Genomic DNA, 22,223 nt, shown 5'->3' with positions numbered 1-22,223 from the left:
TAATGGGGAACTGAGTCTCTGGTTCCATTCGAGAAAGTGGAGAAATGTATACATGCCCACAGGGTTATTCTAGGGATTAAATGAAATAATGCAAGTAGAAAAAACTTATGATTTTTTATTACAATTTTAAATATGGACTTTTCTGACTATTTCTAGATGGCTAAGTATCCCTTCTTAATTTTTAGATTTTTGTTAGCTTAGTACATGGTAGGACGTTTTCTCTAATTTTCTTATCATGGTAGAACACACATCACACAACATTTACCATCTTAGCCATTTTTAAGTGTATAGTTCAGTGGTATAAAACACCTTCATTACCTTGTAGTACCGTCACTACCTACCATTCATCTTCAGAACTCTCTCATCCCGCACAACTGCAACTGCAAACCCATTAAACACTAACCCCCAATCTACCTTTCCTCTCAGCCCTTGGCAACCACCGTTCTACTTCCTGTCTCTATGATTTTGAATACCTTAAATACATGGTAGAGATTTTTTTTTAATTATTCAATAAAAGAAGCAGCCCTCTAGAGTTAGCGAGGTTTAAAGCAGCTCACGGGGAAGTTGTGAATTCCGTAAGGTTTTCTGTGAGCTTTGCTGTTCTCCACTTTCTGTGACGTTTCAGTTCCCCTTTCCCTGTCCTCCGTGTCATCCCGAGTCCTTCTATGTTCTTTCACTTTCTCTTCCCCACTTTAAAATTTAGTTGCAAGAAATAAGGAATGATTTCATAACATTCAAATGTCATTTCTTTGCCAACTTAGGAAGATTTTAGCTCCACATAATCAGAATCACCTCCTCTAACTGCCTTTAAGATTATGGAAATAAAATTTTAAATACAGTAAAATTGCATTAAGGCAGGATTCAGGTAGGTCAATTTCACAGCTCAGGAGCAATATTAGGGGACTGTTTCTCTGTTACACCAATGACAGTATTGGCTTAATCCTCATGCTTTTGCATTTATAGAAATATCACTGCCATTATAACTTGGCTTACCTGTCTCTTTATTCCCATCAAACAGCCAAATATTAGAAATGAAAAATTTTTTTGTAGTTATCCTTCATTCTTATTGGACCAAGTTAAATGTCCAGTTCTAGACCAAGCACTGTTTCAAGAATATTACCTTCCCCTGCCAGTCAGCCCTGTCCTTGGAAAGGAATGAGATAGCCTTCCTCCAGGTACAAAGGCTACTCTAGAGCCTTTGTTAGGAAGGAGGAAAGGGGGAATGGTGTATCTAGACAACTATTCATGTTAATACACATCTCCTCTTCCTCCAAAAATGACTCTTTCCCATTAAACAGTCTTTATGGTCCTGGGAGCAGGTAACAGGGGTAACTGGGAGGATGACAGAGTCATCTCCTCCACAAGGGGTATGAACATGTGTCTGAAGTCCTAGCCAGCAGAGAAGCAGGGCATCTGTGCCTATCATCAAGAAAACCATTTCACATGGGTCTAAATGTCTTTGAAACAGAAAGACCATGTATTTCTATCTTCTGCGGTCATCCAGCTTCCTGCTGTCGCTGCTATTGGTTTTCCCTTGAGCTAATTGATCTTTTCTTTCTCTCTGTCTCTCTTGCCCTCTTCATTGTTTTGGTTCAAAGGAATATGAAAGGTAGATTATTCATTGACATGCCTGATAACATGGACAGTTTCATTCCTCACAAATTATATACAGATAAACAAAACAAAAGCAAAAGGCAGAACTTGTGACTTTGGAAGTTTTGGGGATCAAGAGTTCATTTTTATATTTGGTTGTGTTATGAAGTCACAGAATTGACTTCTATGTTCTTTCACTTTCTCTTCCCCATAACAGTCAAATTAGGAACGAAAGAAAGAACAGAATGAGAAGGATAATTACGTATCTCTGTGATGTGTGTTTTAGACCACCCACATAGAATTAGCATCTCACAGGTCTACAACACCAATTAGCATGAGTCCACTTGAAGACAGGGGACAAGACTAATTCTAAATACATTACAGAGAAATTAGGGATTTATTAGAGGAATAGTTCAGTACTGAGTACAGAGTGGAACAATCAAATTTGCGAGAGACTAGAGCCACAGCAATGATAATTGGTTTATCCACATTACCACTGGCAGATAATTCCTAGAACCTTAACTCATTTAATCTTAAAACAACTCTGTCTGGGTCATTCATGGCTGAAAACAGCTACCATATTATTATGTCTCAGGTTTGTGTGGATCAGGAATTCTGGCAAGTCATGAGCCCTCACAGCATTTGCTGAAGTCACTTGGTAGTTTTCCACTAAGGCTGAGCAGGTGTAAGAATCCAGGATGGTTCCACCCGCCTCCACCCCCCACCCTACAGAACCTTAGTGAGAATGGCTGGGAGGCTGGGCTCAGCTGGGCCTTTTCCACTTCCCACATAGTTTCAGAACTTCTCTGTGTGATCTCTCAGGCAGAGTGCTGGATTTCTGTCTAGGTAGCTCAGGGACCTAAAAGGGAGTGTTGCAAGAGAGAGAAAGTAGAAGCTGCCAGGTTCTTAAGACCTGAGCCAGAAAACTGGCACAGGGTTACTTTTGCTGTTTTCTAGAACAGTCCCAGAGTCTTTCCAGATTCAAGAGGAGGGGATACACACTCTATTTCTCAATGAAAGGAGAATCAGGAATTTGATGCCATCCTTAATCTGCCATAGCCCTGGGAGCTAGATATTGTTGTCCTCATTTCACTTAAGGTCACGCTGAGCTAAAGCAAAGATAAATAACTTTCTCAAGTCTCACAGTCAGTGAAGAACTACAGATTTGAATCCAGGCAGCCTGACTCCAAACCTGCATTTTTAACTACTTACTAGTACTTAATCATTTCTGGTCACAGGCATGTTCATAAATGGAAGCCTCTGCTTCTTCTTGGGGGATAACTTGCAGTTCTGCTTCCTTCTTTTGGTAAACAGTGGGGTCACTGGCAGCTCCAGGTTCAGAGAAAATCCCAGATTCCATTCTAAAAGTCTCAGGGAATGCCTTTCCAGGAACAACATACGTTATGAGCATATCCTTGGATGAATAAATATGGTCAAAATAGAGATATTACATTTGGCTTAAATAAGGTTTTGGCTAACCCCCATGACCAAGCAGACTGGGTCTGTTGCTAGAAAGAGGGAGGAAGGGTGGCCAGGCAGAGAAGCACCACTGAGGCCCAGGGCAATGGATATATAACCAGCAGTGAAGGCTGATGCTTGAGTCAACCCTCACTTTCTATTCCAGTTAAATGCTTAAACAACTTGGTTTTCCAGAGAATTCATTTCCTTCCAAAGAAGGCTATTACTATTTAAAGGGTTTCAAGCTTCAGAGAGCAGATGAAGAAAGTGTTTTGGTGTGTTAATGCCATTCCCAGCTTCTGCATTAGAATTGTGCCCCAAAAACTCACATCAAGAAAGCATCTGGTCTACTTAAACCTCTATATGTTTTCAGCATGGTATCCCCAGAGTCTAGAGCATGTGGATGGATGGGTGAAAAAAACAGGTTCAATACAACTTAATGAGTACTTACTGAACCATCAGGTTGATTGATTATCTCCCTGGAGAGGCTGATCATTTTGGCATTGAGGGTAATAACAGACTCAAGAGTTGTGGAAAGGTTCTTAGGGAGTTGTTTTCCCACAGTCAAAAATGGCTGTGCCAATTCTCCAAAGGAAGGGGAGCTTTGAGAGCAGGAAAGTCAGCATTATCCTAGGCCAAGCCTCTAAGTATGTGACCACTCCTTTTATAAAACTTAAGCTAGCAAATCAATTTGCATAAGGTCAAAGGAATCTGGACTGTTAGGTACTGTGCCTCTTTAAGCAGTAATATTAGAATGTAAGCTAAAATGTTGGAATTTAAGCTGTGTGATCAATAACATCTCTCTAACACTGTCTATGATTTATAATTTTAGTGCTGAAAAGAACCGTTTCCTGGAATGTTCTGTAAGTTTTTTTTTTAAAATGAAGTTATATTGTAAATGTACTTGGGTAATGTAATTTAAAGGAACTCTATCATGAAATCCACAAAATGAAGAATTATTTTCTATGATCTGCCCATTATTCAGCATTTGTGTAAACTAGGGTTTCCACAGTCAGAAAATGCTGAAGCTGCTCTTGCTGTGCTCTACTTCCCATAAGCCAACCTTTTCCTGGATTCTGTGTGGCCCTACTAAGAGCCATGAGGAAGCTCTCAGCTGCTGGTTTATCAGCACCACCTCCATCAGCTGACACGCAGATAATCCAAGGAGATCTGTTGCAATGGAGTATCAGATGGATTCACAACCAACAGAGAAGGAGTCAGCCCTTTCAAACTATCCCTGCAGATGGGATGAGCTGAGTGATATATTTCACAAGAGACTGTCTTTGTCACAGACAAGAATCATGGCAGCAGAAGTCACATCATTGCTGCTCTTTGGACACATGATCTTTGGGTGCATACGTGGATTACTGAGTATGTATACAGAGGATTTCCCTATTCTAGAGTCACCAAATGGACTCTTAAACCTAATTCAACTTTCTCTTGCTGAAAAAGAAATTCAAAATCCTTGAGAATACTAATATTAATAACTATTAAAGAAAATGACAAATACATATGTATGAGTATATATATACATATATACATACACATACATATATATATATACTGACAGATACATAATGCATTATAGCAAAAGATTCTAACTTCATCATGCCAGGCAAATAAAACAAAATACCCCAAATAATTGTCTTGTAGGTGCATGATTCAAAACAAGGTAGATATGAGTTAGTCCTTTCTTCGCACAAGAATGTTGCTGGGGGTGGGAGGTACAGAGCAAGATGAAAGGGGCAGCTACATCACTGAAGAAAATTAAATATCAGCTCAAAAAACAAAATTTAACTTGGTCCATTAAGTATCGCTTACATGTTTTCTGAATACATCCCAACCTATGTTTGGGTGGATTGTTTTATAATCCTAAATTACAGGACTTTAAATAAAATCCATGAAGTAAGAGAAACAAAAGTTTATATGCTTTCTTTAGACTTGAAGTAGGGCCAATTCAGTGTGACCTAAAGGCTATACAGACACACTCACACACACACACACACAGACACACACACACACACACAGACACACACACACACAGAATTAATCCACATGCAGGTTTCTGAACAGTAGCATGATTGGCATTTGTGGCCTGATGTTCTTTGTTGAGGGAGGATGTCTAATCATTGTAGAATATTTAACAGCATCACTTACTTCTGTGAACTAGATGCTTGTAGCCATCATTCTTTTCAACCCACTTCTCACATGCAAAAATGTCTCCAGACATTGCCAAGTGTTGCCTGTTGGGCAAAACTGGCTCGGAAGCATGGTCTAGAGTAACAACCTCAGTTACTTCTCCATTATGACTGTCTTAAGTGTTCTTATCTACTATGGATATTATATCAAAGACATATGGCCAAGGTACATAATTTAGTTGTTTCCATCTAATTTTAAGGTTATTTGTCTTGGGTTTTATTTCTTTGAAGAAGAGCCTGAAAGAGGGATTTGTGTGCAAGCAATTTGTCAAAAGAGTGCTCCATGGAGAAATCTGCAATGGAGGGAAGTAGATTCGAGGAGAGGAATGAGCTGTAAATAAATGGATTCAGATGAGGTCCAGCCTCATGCTGGTCCCTTGGGAGCTCTGAAGTACAAATTGCACCATGGAATTAATTCACCCAGCTTTGAGGCAAGAGTACTGAGCTTTTACCCCAGATCTGCCAATTGTTTTAAGTATCACCAGGGTGAAGGTTGAAAACTGGCTACATGAATTGGAGCAATAGTATCTGCTGTAGTATTTTCTTCAGAAAAAATTTAGATGAGCTTTATTAGCTTAAAATTTTTTTCAGAGATGAGTATTACTATGAAAATGGAAGCACACCAAGAAAGACCAATATGAGCATTCATCCTGATTTAACACAAGCCCCTTCATTGAAAATATAGCTTTTTTGGGAAAGGTGTTTAAAGAAAAACTAAATTAGTGGTATTTCTAAGTGCTTTTGGCTGTAATTATGGCTCAGTCAGAAATTTACAAAACATCTCTTGAATTTGTACCTTATCTATAGTGGGAATACACACACACGAAGAATAACAACAACTCAGATCTTCAACATACACTTGAAGTATGTCTTCTGTCCTCGTTTCCATTTGTTTATTTGTGCTCAGGGGATGTGAAAATGAAGTGAGAATAGCATGGGCAGGAAGAGCTTTGCCTTAAACAAAAAAAAGTAGTTTAGCTTGTGAGAGAGATGAGAGAAAATTAGAAATATGTACCTCAAACCCAATGCAAATACCTTCTTAATTAATATGTGTATTGTACCATTATTTTCTTACATATTGGGGAAACACAAACAAACTACAGAAAGATGGCCTACCATCAAATAGCCTTTTTTTGGAAAAAAAAAATGTAAATATACCTGCATGAACATTTATGCATATGCTATTTAACGTACCTACCATTTGGGCGTTGTTCACAAATGACTGAGATCTATAATATTATAAAGACAAACAAATAAGAACCTGGCAGATATGTTTATTTTGTTTAGAAAATGGCAATATACACACTAGAGGCATTTAAATTGTATACCTACAAGTCCATTAAGTGCTCTGCTAATTGCTGCCATGGGACAACTTACTTTTTCAAAGTTTACAGTCTAGTTAGGTAGGCAGAATAAACACACAGGAGATGATGACAATTAATTCCAGGTCATAAATAGTTAAACAGACTAGAACTATAGGATATGCTATAAGGAATTCTGGAGGGTGAGATGCTGTTTTTTGAGATAACCAGACACACTTTATGGAGAAAGTGGTATTAAATTAGGTTTGGAAACTGCATTAGCTACCTCATTTATTCTCATGAAAAATTTACTTATTTCAAAAATTCAAGTTTTATTTTTGATTTTCTAAGTTCAAGTAGCAGTGCTGGCCTCCTTAGGTAACCAAAAGAAAGTAGTGAGTGTTTCTCTTCAAGATTTGTATTTTTTTTTCTGTTTAAGAAATTATATATCCTTAAAAATTCAGAAAGTCTCAGGAAATGGAAGGTCTGTGATCCTAGCACCTTGTGTAAACCACTATTAAAATCTTGATAAATATGAATAAAATTCTATCTAGGGTTTGAGAGATCCATATTTTCATACAACTATGAATGGTCTAGAAGTAACATGAGAAGTTGTAGTCCAACCTCTATTAGGTGCTTCAGCACCAACTCGCCTACAAATAGCCATCCATTGTCTTCTCACATGCATCTGTGATGGGGAACTCACTAACACCTGGGGAAACCCAGCTTATATTCAGACTTAATGTAGTTTGACAATGCTTCAGTATATTTTGTCTAAATCTTTCACCTCTAAGTTCTCATGTATTTTCCTGATCCTGGGTGCCCCAAGAATAAATCAAATCTTCCAACTTGAGGTATTTATGGCTTATTTCTTCCCTTCCATTTCTTAACTGAGCCACTATTCACTGTCCTTGTAGGTGATCTCTAAATTGTGCACAGGTAGATCAGACTTGTACAGTGTTTTGGAAAAATTTAACTAATTAATAACCCATAATTCTCATACAATATGAACAATAATATTGTTAATATGTAGAAGAGCCTTTGGGTCTCCTGCCTACCCACCCTTAATGGCCTAGACATTATCTCTTGGGCTTTTTTATTCAATAGCTAACCAGAAATAATTATGTATGTCAGCTTTCAGCTGTCAAAGAAAGAAAGAAAATGATTTATAACAGAAAATTGAAATTCCAACAGTTGGCATTTTTACAAATCTCTGTGTTTTTAAGGGAGCAAATGTTGTTAAGCAATAGCTTGAAGCATTTTGAATTCTCTCTCTGACTGTACCTCCCTGTTATCTGAGTGGTCACCAAGGAGTGTGAATTATCTGTGAAAGAAAGAGACAGTAAATTCTTTTAGTACCTGTGTCCCCTGAATAATGTTAAGAGAAAAAACGAGGGGAAAGATAAACTTATGGTGGAGGAGTGAGCACCATCTCTCATTCATTGGGTTAATCCTCTCGCAACACTTCCTAAGTGTTCTATAGAAGGGTGTCAAACTCACATGGGGCTGGGCAACTAACATACATGAGCGAGAAGGGCCAGGTGAGGATGACGGTAACTAAAGAGGTCAGGGACCACGAATGTTGGACAATGCATTTCAACATCAAATGATTATTGCTCTGGGGGAGTTTGATCCCACCCACTGTTGCAAGATGTTCTGATGGTTTTCGAAATATCCTTACCCCAAATCCTCACTTTAGTGCAAACTCTCTTGCATTTTTTACTGTTGGTAATTAATTATCCATTTAAAAATAATGTGAGAGTCAATCAAAAAATTTTTGTGGGCTGAATTTGGGCAAAGTTAATATTCGCTTGAGATTGCAGACATAGAGGTTGTTTGATGCCAATAGTTTAGTCTAGTAAGCTGCTCAATTAAAATGATCTAAGAAAGGCTCACATCCTTGAAGGATGAGTAGAGTTGGGACTGGTGCAAGGTAATGGAAACATCCTACACTAAAAAGATAGAATCACATTGGAAGATAGAGAAATGGGACTAATCACTAACATGCAGATGTGACAGCAGGTGTCCCAGTGTTTGGAGTATATGGCACCAACTGAAGAGGAGAAAGGATTTGTGCATGGGTGTGATCACAGAGGATATTTTTTGCCAGCCAAACAAAACAATGCAATAGAATGGTTGGGAACAAGGATATGGTGCCCTTGTGTTTGTGGACCACCTGCTATTGATCCAGTGGAAGAAGTTTAACCTAGGAAGGCTGTGGGGCGCCTTGGCTAGTTGCATATATACAGAGAGATATACAGATATTTTTTAGACTATTAAGGCTTTTAAATGTCTTCCTGCTTCCATTCATTCATTCCTTCATTCATTCATGCATACATAATTTGCTGAGCACCTGTTCTGCCTCCTGCACTATAGTAAGAAGTAAAGGCTGCATCACAAAATAAGATGAATGTGAGTAAACACAAATGACACCTACATTTAAGGGAGAAAGGAATTTAACAAGCCATGTGAGAATGATAGGAAAGCACTGGACCTGTCTCTGAGAGTAAGGTACTCAGGAAACGCAACCCAGGAGCAACATGTAGGTTGAAATGTAGAGGATCTATAGGTGTCAGCCATGCTAGGCACAGGGATCATAAGGGTTCTTGGCACAACAGAGAAAGCAGTGTGTCAGAGCTAGAAGGGGACTGAGGAAACTTAAGTATACCTGGAATGTGAAAAGAAAGGAAGAAACTGGCTAGAGGTGAGTCTGAAAAGGTACTCGGGAACCACAGGGGGCTCCGGTCCTTGTTAAGAAGTTTGGACTTTTTCCAAAATAAATAAAAAATATTTTAAGGCAGGAAAAAATAAGATCCAAGTTTTATTTTAAAATGAATGGACAACAGCACAAACTGTAGGAAGAGGGATAAGAATTTGAATTTTCTTTTTTTTTAATCCAGAGAATTGGCTCTATCCAGCATCTCTAAAAGCCTCACTGGTCTTTGGACCCAGAAAGAAATAAGTACAAATCCCAAAGATGGTACACAGCATTATGACAAACCACCAAAGAAGGGTCTTGGTATCTATGATCTCTGAATATCACAACTGGAAACTGTTAGAGGTGGAAGGGATGTTAGAGACCATTGTCTCTCACTCTTCATACCAAAGAGGGAACAGAGGCTTGGAGAGGGTGAGGGTGATATTCAGTATCACACAGCAAATCAGTGGTGGCACAGGCAGGACCCAGATCCCAAGAACGTCGGTTTTAACTTAGTTCAACGTTGAACCATCTATTCATTAAGGTAGGAAAAAAACCTCAAATGCTATCAAAATTTTAGTTGTTGGACTCCATACTATGGAGAAAGAGAAGAACGATCCTAATTAGTCCACAAAGGAGAACAGAGATGTAACAAACAAAATTACACCAATAATTAGCAGTGCAAGTGTTAGTAATCTTTAACACTCTGAATTTGTGAAACTTTCAACTTTGCCTTTTCCTCATGAATTAGATTCAGGGAAGGCCATTCCATTACTTTTGACATCCATGCTTTACTTTTTCTCCCTTGACTAAAATTAGGAATTGTGCAATCTTAGGAGAAAATAATATTTGCAAATCTCAGGGGAACTTCAGTTTGAAAATATAGAAGATATTCCTGGGGTGTCAACTTCTAGTCCTTTCAACCCTTGTAGAATGAAGTAGAGTGAAGGGGGTGAACCTAGAGATCTTTAAGGGCCTCTCTACTTCAAATAGTCATTGAACACAGATAACAAAAAGGGGAGCTGCTCACCCTTTTTAACATACCTGATTTTTCAAGCAAATAAGTTATTTGCAAAAAATAAATTTTTTATATATTTATCACTGAGTTAGGAGTGGATATTAATCATTTTGGTAAATAGATTTCAGTTTACTCTCCAAACACAAAACTGAAGCAGCCATGCAAATTATTTATAAATGAATCAACAGGGGCACGGAGTTAAATTCATGGAACTGCCAGTTGTTAAAATAGTGCATGATTTGGATTTAAATAAGGCCTCCTTTGTCACTACACCAGAGTAACCTTCTGCCTATAAGCTTTGTATATGGATCCTGCTCCATCAGGCAAAATGAGTGGGATTTTTCAGGAAAAAGCAGACACATACCAACTAAGAGTGTCATCTTTCCACAGGTTCAATGCTTGGCACATAATAAACACTTAACTAATGTTAGTTGAGTAAACCAATACACTCACTAAGATGTTAGTTAGGAGCGGTGCTTGGTCCCTCGAGTCATGTACTTTTGATGGGGAACAGCAATGCTTAACCAAATGAACTTAACCGTAGAATTTCCAACTGCTATTTGGAGAGAAATGTGGGGACTACAGGTGTATTCCAGTGCTGTTTGAAGAGGCCACTGATTAAAAAAAAAAAACAAAGAAACAGAAAAAGCTTTGCTTTTTAAATAATAACTTAAATGCTGATGGATTTTTATCTGCAAGATCATTTCCACTTATGCAAAGGAGACATCCTAGAGGACCAAGAATTTGAGAAGAGCTTGGCAGGAGTTTGGAAGATGTTAGAATCACAGATGCTTAGGACTAAGAACTAATAACTTCTGGCTCTTCTCTTACTCCCAATCCACTACTCTTCCAAAAACAAATTTTCATTTCCTGTGAATCTAATCTTACAGAATGACTTAGGTTCATCAAGTGTAACAGCTGGGCACATTAGAAAGCAAGCACATTGCCTTTCCATAACCTGATGAGTAAGACTAAATACCTCCTTTAAATATTTTGGCATTTGCTACAAATATTTTTAAAGCAGGGCTTCCAATGTTAAGAAATCATGAGGAGATTCACTTTTCTCACGGAAAAATGATATTACATGTTGTAAATGTGGATACATAAGTCTAAATCATGTTAACATGAAAAGACAATTATCTACATAAGACTGAAATGTAAATGTTTCCCTCAATTGAGGCAGAATAGCACATTATACCAAGATCCATCCCTACAAATTTTGAAATATTTTACATCATATTGTATCTGGCAAATGTCCAATACAACTGACATTTCTTCCAATTTGAATTCTTAAGACTACCTGGAGCAACTCTGCTGACAGACTATATGTAAGATGTAGTAATGTAGAAAGACAGGAAACTTATATTTTTAGTCATGGAAATTGCCCAAGTAGGCTATCTATTCCATTTAAGACCTATAGAATAATGGTTGCTGGCAAGTTATAATGCAGACAAGTCCAGAGAATGCTAAGGAAATTATTATTTTTTTAAACACACCCCTTTCTAATATAGTCTACATTCTAATACAGTGGCAATAAAAATCTATAGATTAAGATAAAAGTTATCTCAAACTTTTCTTGCCCACAAGATAATGAAGTGCTTAAACAGTGCTAGTCTAAAACTTTAAGCCTTTGTGTTCCAAAGTTATGGGAACTAGCATCAGAACCCAGAGCCGCAGCAAGCTATCAGGTGTCTTGTTCTCCAGAAGAATCTGAGCTGGTTGGCACAAGGCTTCAGCTTTCTCTAAAACCAATGACCAATTGTGTAGGTCAACTGCATGAATGTTCATGGACAGACATGATTCAGAGTCCAGATCTGAGAACTGGAAGGAATCTTAGAGGTCAACAAGTTTAACCATTAGTAGCCCTTCTGGTTCTACTGCTGGACCTGGGAGAATGGACTAGTTTATGAATCAAGACACAATTAGAAAGTTCCTCTTGGCAGATCTTGGAGTATATATTCCAACATTGCACAGCAAAACTCCTCTGTACACATACATTGCTCTTGCTTTAGCAGAAACCCCAGAGAATGAATCAAAGAGGCTTTTAATGTAGGTTTGACAGAGGCTCATAACCATTGCATTAAGCAGCTGCTTAGAATAGTACTATTTCCAACTTGCACCCAAAGTCTATAAAACTTAAAGGTCAAGTGTTAGTGTCAGGATTTTTAGACAGCTAGTATAACACATTTGGTAAAAACAATAAGGTTTTTTTAAAACTGTGCTAACAGTATGTGGTCATGTAATCTAAATGTTTTATTTAATTCTATAACAAACCTATGAGGTAGGTTCTATCAATGTCCCCATTTTTCAGATGTGGAAACTAAAGCATAGAAAAGCTCATGTATCTTGGTAAAGATCACATATGACAAAGCCAGGATTTAAACCCAGACAGTGATATTCCATAGTCCCTTATTTTAAACATTCCCCTAAAACTAATACATGGTCTGTCTCATGTCCCCTCTCTATCTGATGTCTCTTTCTAGGAGATTTAGAACAGAGTTTTGTGTGAGGTTGCTGAAAGATGCCAGAATGGTGTCCAGATAGGAAAAAATATTATCCTTTCCTTTTTTGTTCCATCTCATCAGTGAAGTATTGAGATAGATGATAATGAGGGCTATACAAACTGTCTTCTGGATTTTTATAGAAGTTTTTGAGAGCTCAATAGGAAGTTTTATCCATGAAAGTTTTCAGGCTAATGGTCTAGAACAATAGCAAATAGATGTTTTGAACTGGAAGTTTTAGCAAAGAGTATTTTTGGAGTTCAGGGAGTGAGGCTCAAAGGCTATGCCCTGAGAAGTCCCAGAGAGAGGCCATCTTGTGATAAGATATCTGTGGACCTCAATCTTCTGGGCATACAAAACAGATTACATCATTACACAAGGAGCTTTGTTTCTCATGAAAATGATGTAGATCAGGATACTGATTCATTAATTTGCAATGAGAAATGTAGTCACCCTGTGGACTGGACTACTGGCATCAGTATGGCTGGCACATTCTCACCCTGTAGGCGGACCAATGTGGGAAGTCAAATTACAATCAGAAGGTTGCTTGATTAGTATGGAATTAGAGAAACGAGAGTGAGATGATTTTAGACTTAATGGTGAGAGACAAAAACAGACTGATATGTTCATCTCCACAGCAGGGGTAGCCTTTCAAATAGCAATATAATACTCAAATTTCACTGACCTAAATTCCTTCTGCTCCAGTGAGCTTAGAGAGGTACAGCCAACTTTTCTCTTATGATTATGATTTTTGTATAATTATTTTCTGACCAATCTCTCTACTAACTGTTCTAATTCATCTTTGGATTCCTGCTCAGAAAATAGTTCAAGTTCCAAGCATTTCCACATATAATTAACTCAGCAGAATAGAAACCTCCAAGAAGTAGAATATGAAAAGTATGACTTCCCATTTATCCCCATTTATATCGGTACATTTGCTTATTAGAAAAGTCAATAAATGAAGATTTGTTAAGGAGATTTTAAAAACAGAGAGTACATCTCCAACTCAATTAACATGCAACTCAACTCCCATGTATTTTTCTATCCTTAGTTTGTGGGTCAAGAGAATTGACTCTCAGGAACATTATTTTAATGCCTTACAAGGTTTTAAACATCAAACAACTATTTATTCACATTTACTGGACTGTTCTTATTAAAACTAATAAAGCAACTCTCATTGTGGGAAACTATTTTCATCAAGCATTAACACTAGAAGTGTTTAACTTGAAGATACAATGCACTCCTGTACATTCAACTACAGCACAATATCCACAGCTTGCTTTAGGCTTGGTAAGCTCCTAGAGGAAGTAGCTAGGTTCTTAGATCCATCCTTCCTTTGGATTAAACACTGTGTTAGCAAGAGGCTCTTAACTCCCAGGTGTGTAGCATCACTCTTGATGACCTGTCCCACATCCACTTATCCACCTCTAATCTCACGTATAGCCTCAGTGGACACTTCCTGAAAGATACTTCCTTACCACAAGAGCCTGTATCTTTGTTTCTTGGCTGGATGGATTTCTTCAGTTCCAGAAAAGCAGGGCACCTTGAAAGTGCTGGAATATGACACACCCGGGGCAACCTTGTTGAGGTTGGTAGACAAATACTGGAGCTTCCCTAACTTCTGTGAGACAGTTCAGTAGTTCATTTTACACAACACCTGAAGGTTCCCCAAGGGGATGGAGCCCTGCTTCCCAGAGCACCACTCATGAACACACCGTAACTGGCTCTCTCCATTCCCTGTCTCACTCTCACCACCCCTTCACTTGTGCTCCCTGAAATTGTCTCTCAGGTAAATTGCACCTAAGTCTTTGGCTCCTGGTCTGCTTTTGTGGGAACCCAGGAAAAGCAAAACTGTCTTCTGATTTTCCATCATGATGGACTCACAGTGTTTAGTCAGTAAATCACATTCTACTGCTAAAATAAGTCTCTATTTAGAACTACCAAATGATATATAACAGACCTCCTAGTACTTCCCTAGGACTCAGAAAGAAAATAGGGTTCCCTGTTTCTGAAGATTCTCAAGAACTGGAGGTTATTTCTAATTTTGCTGATAGTTCAGCATGATTCTTTAGTGAGAATCATGAAACTTTGGAATTATTACATTGTTTTTAAAAACTAACTTGATATAATACATTTAAAAAGCAGTAACAATGTTCATAGCCTTTGACCTATTAATTCCACTTTGGAGAATTTACTTGAAATTCAAATCATAAAAAGCATATACGCTATAGACATGAATATATGCATTTCATGATTGCTTATAATAAGTGAAAATGCTTGAAAATAACCTAAATGTGCAGCAATGAGCAACAGCCAATTAGATTATAATACATTAATGAGTCATAAAATTATGTAGCCAGATGAGATGGTACTACCAATTATGGTTTTATATGATGATAAATTAAAAGAAGCAATGGAAAGATATATTTATGTTACAATTATGCTCTAAGTAGATTTGCATATGGACAAGAGCTAGAGCAGAACTGGGAAAGGTTACTTACAGTCTATCAAAATAGTGGTTTTCTTTTCATCTAGCACCAGAACCAGATGTCAGAAGCCAAGACTATTGTTAGATAGATAGATAGACAGACAGATAGATAGATAGATAGATAGATAGATAGATAGATAGATAGATAGATTTATTTATTTACATACTTACTTAATGCCTACAGACTTGCCCACAGATCTGTCCCTAGTAATAAGCATAGCTTAGAAATGGATGCTGAGTATCTCTATCTGACTTCCTTCTTAGGAAAGGAATGAAATCCTTACCTCTTTTGATTATGTTGTCTTTGGACAAGAACTCAAGGATGAAGATAGTGTCAAATAATGATAAGCATTATCACTTCCTCCCCAACCTCAGTAAGAACACAGGGTAAAAGTATACAATTATGCTATCAAGTTGGGAATCCTAGATTCAGGTTGTTAGAATAGAAAGTCACATGGAAAAAGGAGAACGTGATGACACGGAGATTCGCTTAAGTTAATTAGTGGTGGAGCCAGAATCAGCACTATCCTTTGGCCATCAGTGTAGGGCTCAGCCAATTTCCTTATCTGTAAATAGAATAATATTTCCTGCCCTACATCAGGTCTCTGGCTCTGACAGGAATCAAATGAGAGACAGTTAATAAAGGGGCTCTGCACACTGCAAACTAAATCTACAGTGATGCAAAGTAGAGTTTAAAAGAAAAGTCAATCTGTAGCGGTTAAGGACATAAACTTTTGGAAAGAAGGCCATTATCTAGTCCGGGAGATGCAGGACCCTCACTGGCTGCTCCCATTATAGGCTCTGAAGAAGAGTCACTGATGCTGACAGTGTGCCAGATGAGCGAGAGGGATCTGAGGCATAGCTCTCTTTCCTCTGGCACCACAGTGCCCCGTCCGCTTTGCACCTGAACCACCTGGGAATGATTCACGCAGGGAGAGCTAAAGATGTCAACTTGAACTCTGTTGGCTTTCACCCTCATTTTTCAGCCATACTTCACACATCTTCCCTAATACTTAATTCTTTTCTGTCCCACTAGGCCCTCTCTCCCAGGCCCAAGCCAGGGGCAGTTTGGTACTTCTTTTAGAATAATCCATGGCTAAGCTCCCCAAACCTCTATATTCTCTTCACAAATGAGAAGCCTGCTAAGAGCTCTATGGGGATATGAAAAAATAAGTTTGTGCACATAGGAGATGCCCAATAAGTGCTAACTAAGAAAAGATGGAACTCTGTATATCAACACAGGTTTCAATAGATGAAGCTTCAATTTGGTTTCAGAAAAGCAAAGGGTATTGTGAGTGGTATGTTTGTCAACTTTTGCTTAAGAAAGGCTGTTTCTCCTTTCTCTCTCTGTCCTTCCCACCTTTCTGCAGAACAGTACAGATTTTAAGAACACACATTTAGCCAGACTGAGTGCTACTATCTGGTGGGATGACCTCAGAAAATTATTTAACTTTTCTGTATCTCATTAAAAATAATTATAATGATGGCACCTACCTTGAAAGTAGTTGCAAGGGTTCAGTGGAATCATGCATAAAGTTCTTAGTGGAAGGACTTAGTGTTAACTATTAAGAGTATAATTAATGCAGTATAAATTAATATCTACTTAATATACAGCTTTAGAGGTGGGGGATCATTTCTGAAGAAGAAGATAAAGAATCTGTTACGGGAGCACTTGAGCAGCCATGGAATATCCAGGTAGCAATGCCTAGTAGGCAGTTCAAAACTGTAGTTCAGGCTGGAGAGTTTGTATCTGTTAGCCTAGGCACATAGGAGAGATTTCACATCTGGAAGTGGCTAAAATTAGCCATGAACAAAAATTGTGTTGTGTGAGGAGAGAAGAGCGTAAATGAACAGGATTTCCCTTTGATACCTACTCTTAAGAAGCAGGTTAAGATAAAGGAGCCAGTGGAAAATACTGAGAGATTGGCCCAAGAACTAGAAGAGAAGAGAGTGATTCCACAAAAGCCAAAGTTTTAAACCAGAGGTTTTCAAAACAGTCAAGTCATGTCGACTTGAACCAGATACAGGCTGAGAAAAAGCCATTGCATCTGACAATTCAAAGATGATTGCTAACCTTTGCGAGAGCAGACTCGGAGGGATGATGACGGAAGAAACTAGGAGGGTGTATGAATGCAAAGTGAAAAATATGAGGCAGAGAATGTAGGTTACTCTTTCAATACGTTGCCAGGTAAATAGAGCTCATGGCCTAGAAGAGCAGAGAAGAGGAACATGAGAATCTCATGGGTACCTAGCAAGAGAGTCACATACTTTTAAGCACAATTGAGTAGTTTGTGCATTTTATCCTGGGGGAAGTCTTTAGTACGGCAATATGCAATAAAAATTTCACTGGAAAAAGCCTTGAACTATTGTGAAAAAAGCTATAAACATATGCGTGCATGTGTGTGTGTGTGTGTGTGTGTGTGTGTGTGTGTGTATTTAGTTCACAAGCTCCTGAGGAGTTTCCCAGGTATGATCTGAAAGCAGTCCCCTGCAGAGGGCAGGAAAAAAAATCAAAGAGGCAGGCCATTCTAGAGTTGTAGGTGGCAGGTTTAATAAACAAGGGAATTTGCGGATGAGGCTCGTCTTGGGTGACTACAAGACAAGTAGATCCACACCTGCCTACGAATTCTTTGAAGTTTATATAGTGGCCTTAACTGGGCTCAGTTACATGCACTGTCCAGATGACGTCAATACATCACTATCTCAAAGCTATGTCCTTGGGGCAGCCCTCGGGAGCAAAGAAGGCAAGCAGAACCCACATTCCAAGGATAAGGTAAAGGGGTGAGGAGCTGGGGTTCAGCTCACAGGTCAACTGAAGGTTGTATCCCCTCAATGACCTCCCCAACATATACTCATATGTGTATATATATGGATAGTATATGTATATGTGTACACATATGTATATTCACATATATATGTGAAATACAGACGTACAAACGATCTTCGTGTAATATTTAGCACTTAGCTGTCTGGTTGATTTTTTTGAAAACTGACAATTGTTTTTTTCTGATAGCATTCTCAGGGTGATAACTGTGTATTATGTTATTTCCTACCTTTATTTAACTCAGAGGAGACTGAGTCAAGTTAATATTTACAAAGTTCATTCTATGTGAGATGGTAGAAAGTGAGGGGAAGGAAGGAGGGGAAAATGCCAAGGACTAGGGTTGCGAATAGGATAAGAAAAATAAAGATGGCAAGAAAGATAAAGGTAAAAACCAACCAACAAACAGCGACAACAAAAATCACTGCTGCTGCAAACCAGAAGGAATCTAAGGGCAGCTGAAGAGGTCCTTGCTGACAAAGTCCAGGCTTATCCTGGTTATCTTTTCCAACTATCAAGGCAAGACATTTTGCAGAAGATATCTGGGGTCATAGCTGAAATTTTCACATCAGGATTAGTTTAGATCTCCAGATCTCTGACTCATGACTTCCTAAACAGAATATAAAATTTGCTCTCAGAAGAAGGAAGGCCAGTTAATCTAGTGAAAATGCTTTAAATACCTCCTATGAAGAAACATATTTATCTGCGCTACTTAGAGAGGAGAAAGGCTAAAATTAGCTCTCCCAGACCTCTGAATTGCCCAAGAAATGCCACTGTGACTATTTTCAAATAAAATAACCTTAAGACAAATAGCAAAGGTCACATAACAAAATAAGTATATTATAAGTGACTAATTCAACTTATAGCATCATTTTAGATATTTCAGCAAGGAAGAACTATTACCATTATTAAGCATTTGTTATTGCAAACATTTTCTATGAAAATCAGTCTTAGAAAAAAGATTTTGAAAATCTGTATAACATGAATGTCTGGCAGGGCATCACAGGAAAGTGCAGCTAGTGAAGAAAGTCCTAGATTGTTGGCCAACTCCTAGTTCACAGGAGTGTGAGAGGTGCTAACATTTAGTATTAATTGGTCAGGGTGAATTAGAGTCTAGAAACTCTGACTCCAGAGACATTTGTTTTAAGAGAGAAGTTTCTCCATTGTGTGTTTTCCCAAAAAAGACAAGGAGGGACAGAACTCCAGGAGCAAGATTTTACAGGGAACCAAATTTGACATAGGTATCCCCTCTTCTCTTTGGTATTCACACATTCGTCTTCCTCTACCACAATTAGCTGCTGCTTCTGGTCTTGGTTTTTAAGGACTCTCTTCTCAACCAAGAAGTCATAAAGATGTAGCTAAGTAGCTACATAGCTTACTGTACATAGTAAGGCTAAGTGGCTACTAAGATTTAGTTTCTCCAGAGTATCTGAAGATATACTCACGTGGATGTCTTATGTGTGTAGCTCTGTGGGGCTACAGAAGACTGAGATATTGCTCAAGGCACATCATCTTAGTTGGGTTCGTAAGAGATGGTACAGATGTCTGATTAATTGCTGTTGATGGAATCACTCTTACAGTGTTTTCCAATCTGAATGATTTAGTGATATTAGCAAGAACATAATCTTCTAATGAGAATTACAGAAGCTGGAGTCAGTTTACTGGGGTTCACATCTTGGTCCAGCTACATATTTTGTCTTTTGTTACTATCTTTGAAGACTGAGTTGGGGAGCATTCAATATTTAGAAAGATAAAATGGAATTGGGGTTCCCTACTTGGCTTCCTGGGGTAAGTAGATTTGGTTAGGCTCAATCACTGCTTCTACCACTGAAAATGCTATGATTGAACAAGATAATAAACCTTTTTCTGAAAGTGGCTAATAATAATATTTATTTTATAGGATTGTTATGAGGATTAAATGTAATACTTTATGAATACAATTAGCTTTCAGCCTGTCACATAGTAAATACACAATAAAATGTTCTCTTAGCTACTATTTACTTCATGAAGTAAAATTGATCATTCTTTGAATTGTTTTAAAAAGTTCTGTTCCCCGAACTATAAATGAGAACTATTTGAAATAAGACGTATCAGTCAAATAAAGGTTAATGAGAATTGTTTATGTATATTAGCATTAATATATTAAAAAATAACAATCCTATGGCAGCAGATTGTCTAGGGAATCAGAATCTCATAGAAATGGTCCCCTGCTGGTATTGATGAATTCAAAAACTCAGAGAATCAGTTTCTAATTAGGTCAAACCCATTTTATGAGCAAAAGCATAGGTCCATAATCCAACTGCAAAGTGAAAATTGGCCAGTGAAACTGTTGAAAATATTTTGTTTTTTGGCTAGTTTTTCTTTTCTCACTTGAAAAATGTGATAAACACCAGAGGCATAATATTCAAACAGATCATTGTTATTTTTCACCATAAGTCCCTCAGCTCTGTGAAAGAACGCTTTCTTTAGTTGGGCCAGATCACTGGCTTGAGGGGTACAGGTCTAATTCCCACATAGTGAACCCTGAGTTCTGGATCTGAAAGGACCAACAGGTAACAGGAAAGAAAGATAGAGGATGGATCATATTTCACATCTGCGGAATTAATGATAGTTCCTTCTGTCTGCAACCTATTCTAACACCTCCCTTTCTCCAATGTCCTGTGGTTGCTTAGCAACCTCTCATAGAAGTAGTGGAGTGAGCAAGATCTGTCAAATTCATTATTTTTGCCTTAAAGAGGCAGTGGTTATGATGAAAACCGAGGTACCAAACTTTATCTCTGTTTTTAGTAGTGTAGCCTGGAAAGAGCAAACTCTGCTTTTTTTTCTCACTGCACCCCTTTCTCAATTCCTGCTTTTAGACATGAAAGTACTTGAGATCTAGAAAGAATTAGAGGTAAAATTATGCCTGATTCAGAAAAGGAAGTAAAGGAACAAAGAGACCAAGTTGAAAACTTTGATTTTTTTTCCTCGATTTCCACTTCCAGTTACTCTGGAAGCAATTTGCACAATCTCACACAATCTTGGAATTCATCAAAAGAAGAGCAGGAACGAAATTAATGGTAGTTCTGTGCAAAGGATCAGACACTTCCAAGGGAGAAGAAATCAGAGCTTTCCCAATCCATCCATTACGTGTTTCTGGGACTATCTGGTATATTTGGTTGTACCAATAGGAATCTCAGACAAAACTAGTGTCAGGCAGTGGTGGCAGGATAGTCAAGACTAATGGGGTCAACACAGATAAAGCCTCTAGTTCTGCATATAACTCTCTAAGTATTACACTGGGACTGGAATTTCTTGTGTTTGATTTCTTCTACTGGAATTAAGTTCTTTAGAGATAGGATTGTTCTGTATTTGCTTCTTCCATGGAAATTTGATGGATCTTTCTAAAATAAAGCCATCGTCTCTTCCCATGGAATAAACAGCTATACAAAATAAACTAGCAGTTAACAGTTTTCATTCTGGAAGTATATGGAAGACAAATGCCATATGATCCCTCATGTATATGGGGTCAAAAACAACAACAAACGAAGCCCACAGATAGGGAGGACAGATTGGTAGTTACCAGAGGTAGAGTGTGGGGAATATGAGAAATGGGTGAAGGGAGTCAAAAGGTAATAAAATAAAATAAAATAAAACTTACAAAAAAAAAGAGTGAGCTAAAAGAAAAAAAGAATTTTGGTAACCATTAAGATCAAGTTGATAGTCAAGGTTGTATTTTTTTGAGCTGTTGCTAGCTTGGAGCAGCATATATTTTGACAGATTGAATGAAAACAGAAACAAAGAAATAAGATGAAATAGTGGTTAATTGCATTCATTTTGGAAGTGCACAAACATAAAGTTATAGCTTAATTGCAATTTCCTAGGTGTGTGATATTGGATGAATCATTTAGCCTTGTTAACTCTTCATTTTCTAATCTATAATGAGAGGAGTAAATAGTATCTTCTGGGGAGGTTTTGGAGATTAAATGAGGTAACAGTCTATGTAAAATGCTTAGAAGAGTGAATGGTACAAAGTTAGTGTCAAATAAGTATGTTCTCAGCATCCTTTTTTTTTACTTTTATTCTTTTTTATCTTAGTTATTATGAATAAAAGTTGAGCATTTGATTTCCACTCTCATAAATTCATCCTGCCTGAGTTTTGTTTAAC

The sequence above is a fragment of the Manis javanica genome, chromosome 7, assembly GCF_040802235.1.
Source record: "Manis javanica isolate MJ-LG chromosome 7, MJ_LKY, whole genome shotgun sequence".
Taxonomy (NCBI): domain Eukaryota; kingdom Metazoa; phylum Chordata; class Mammalia; order Pholidota; family Manidae; genus Manis; species Manis javanica.
Note: the sequence above shows the minus strand (reverse complement) of the source record.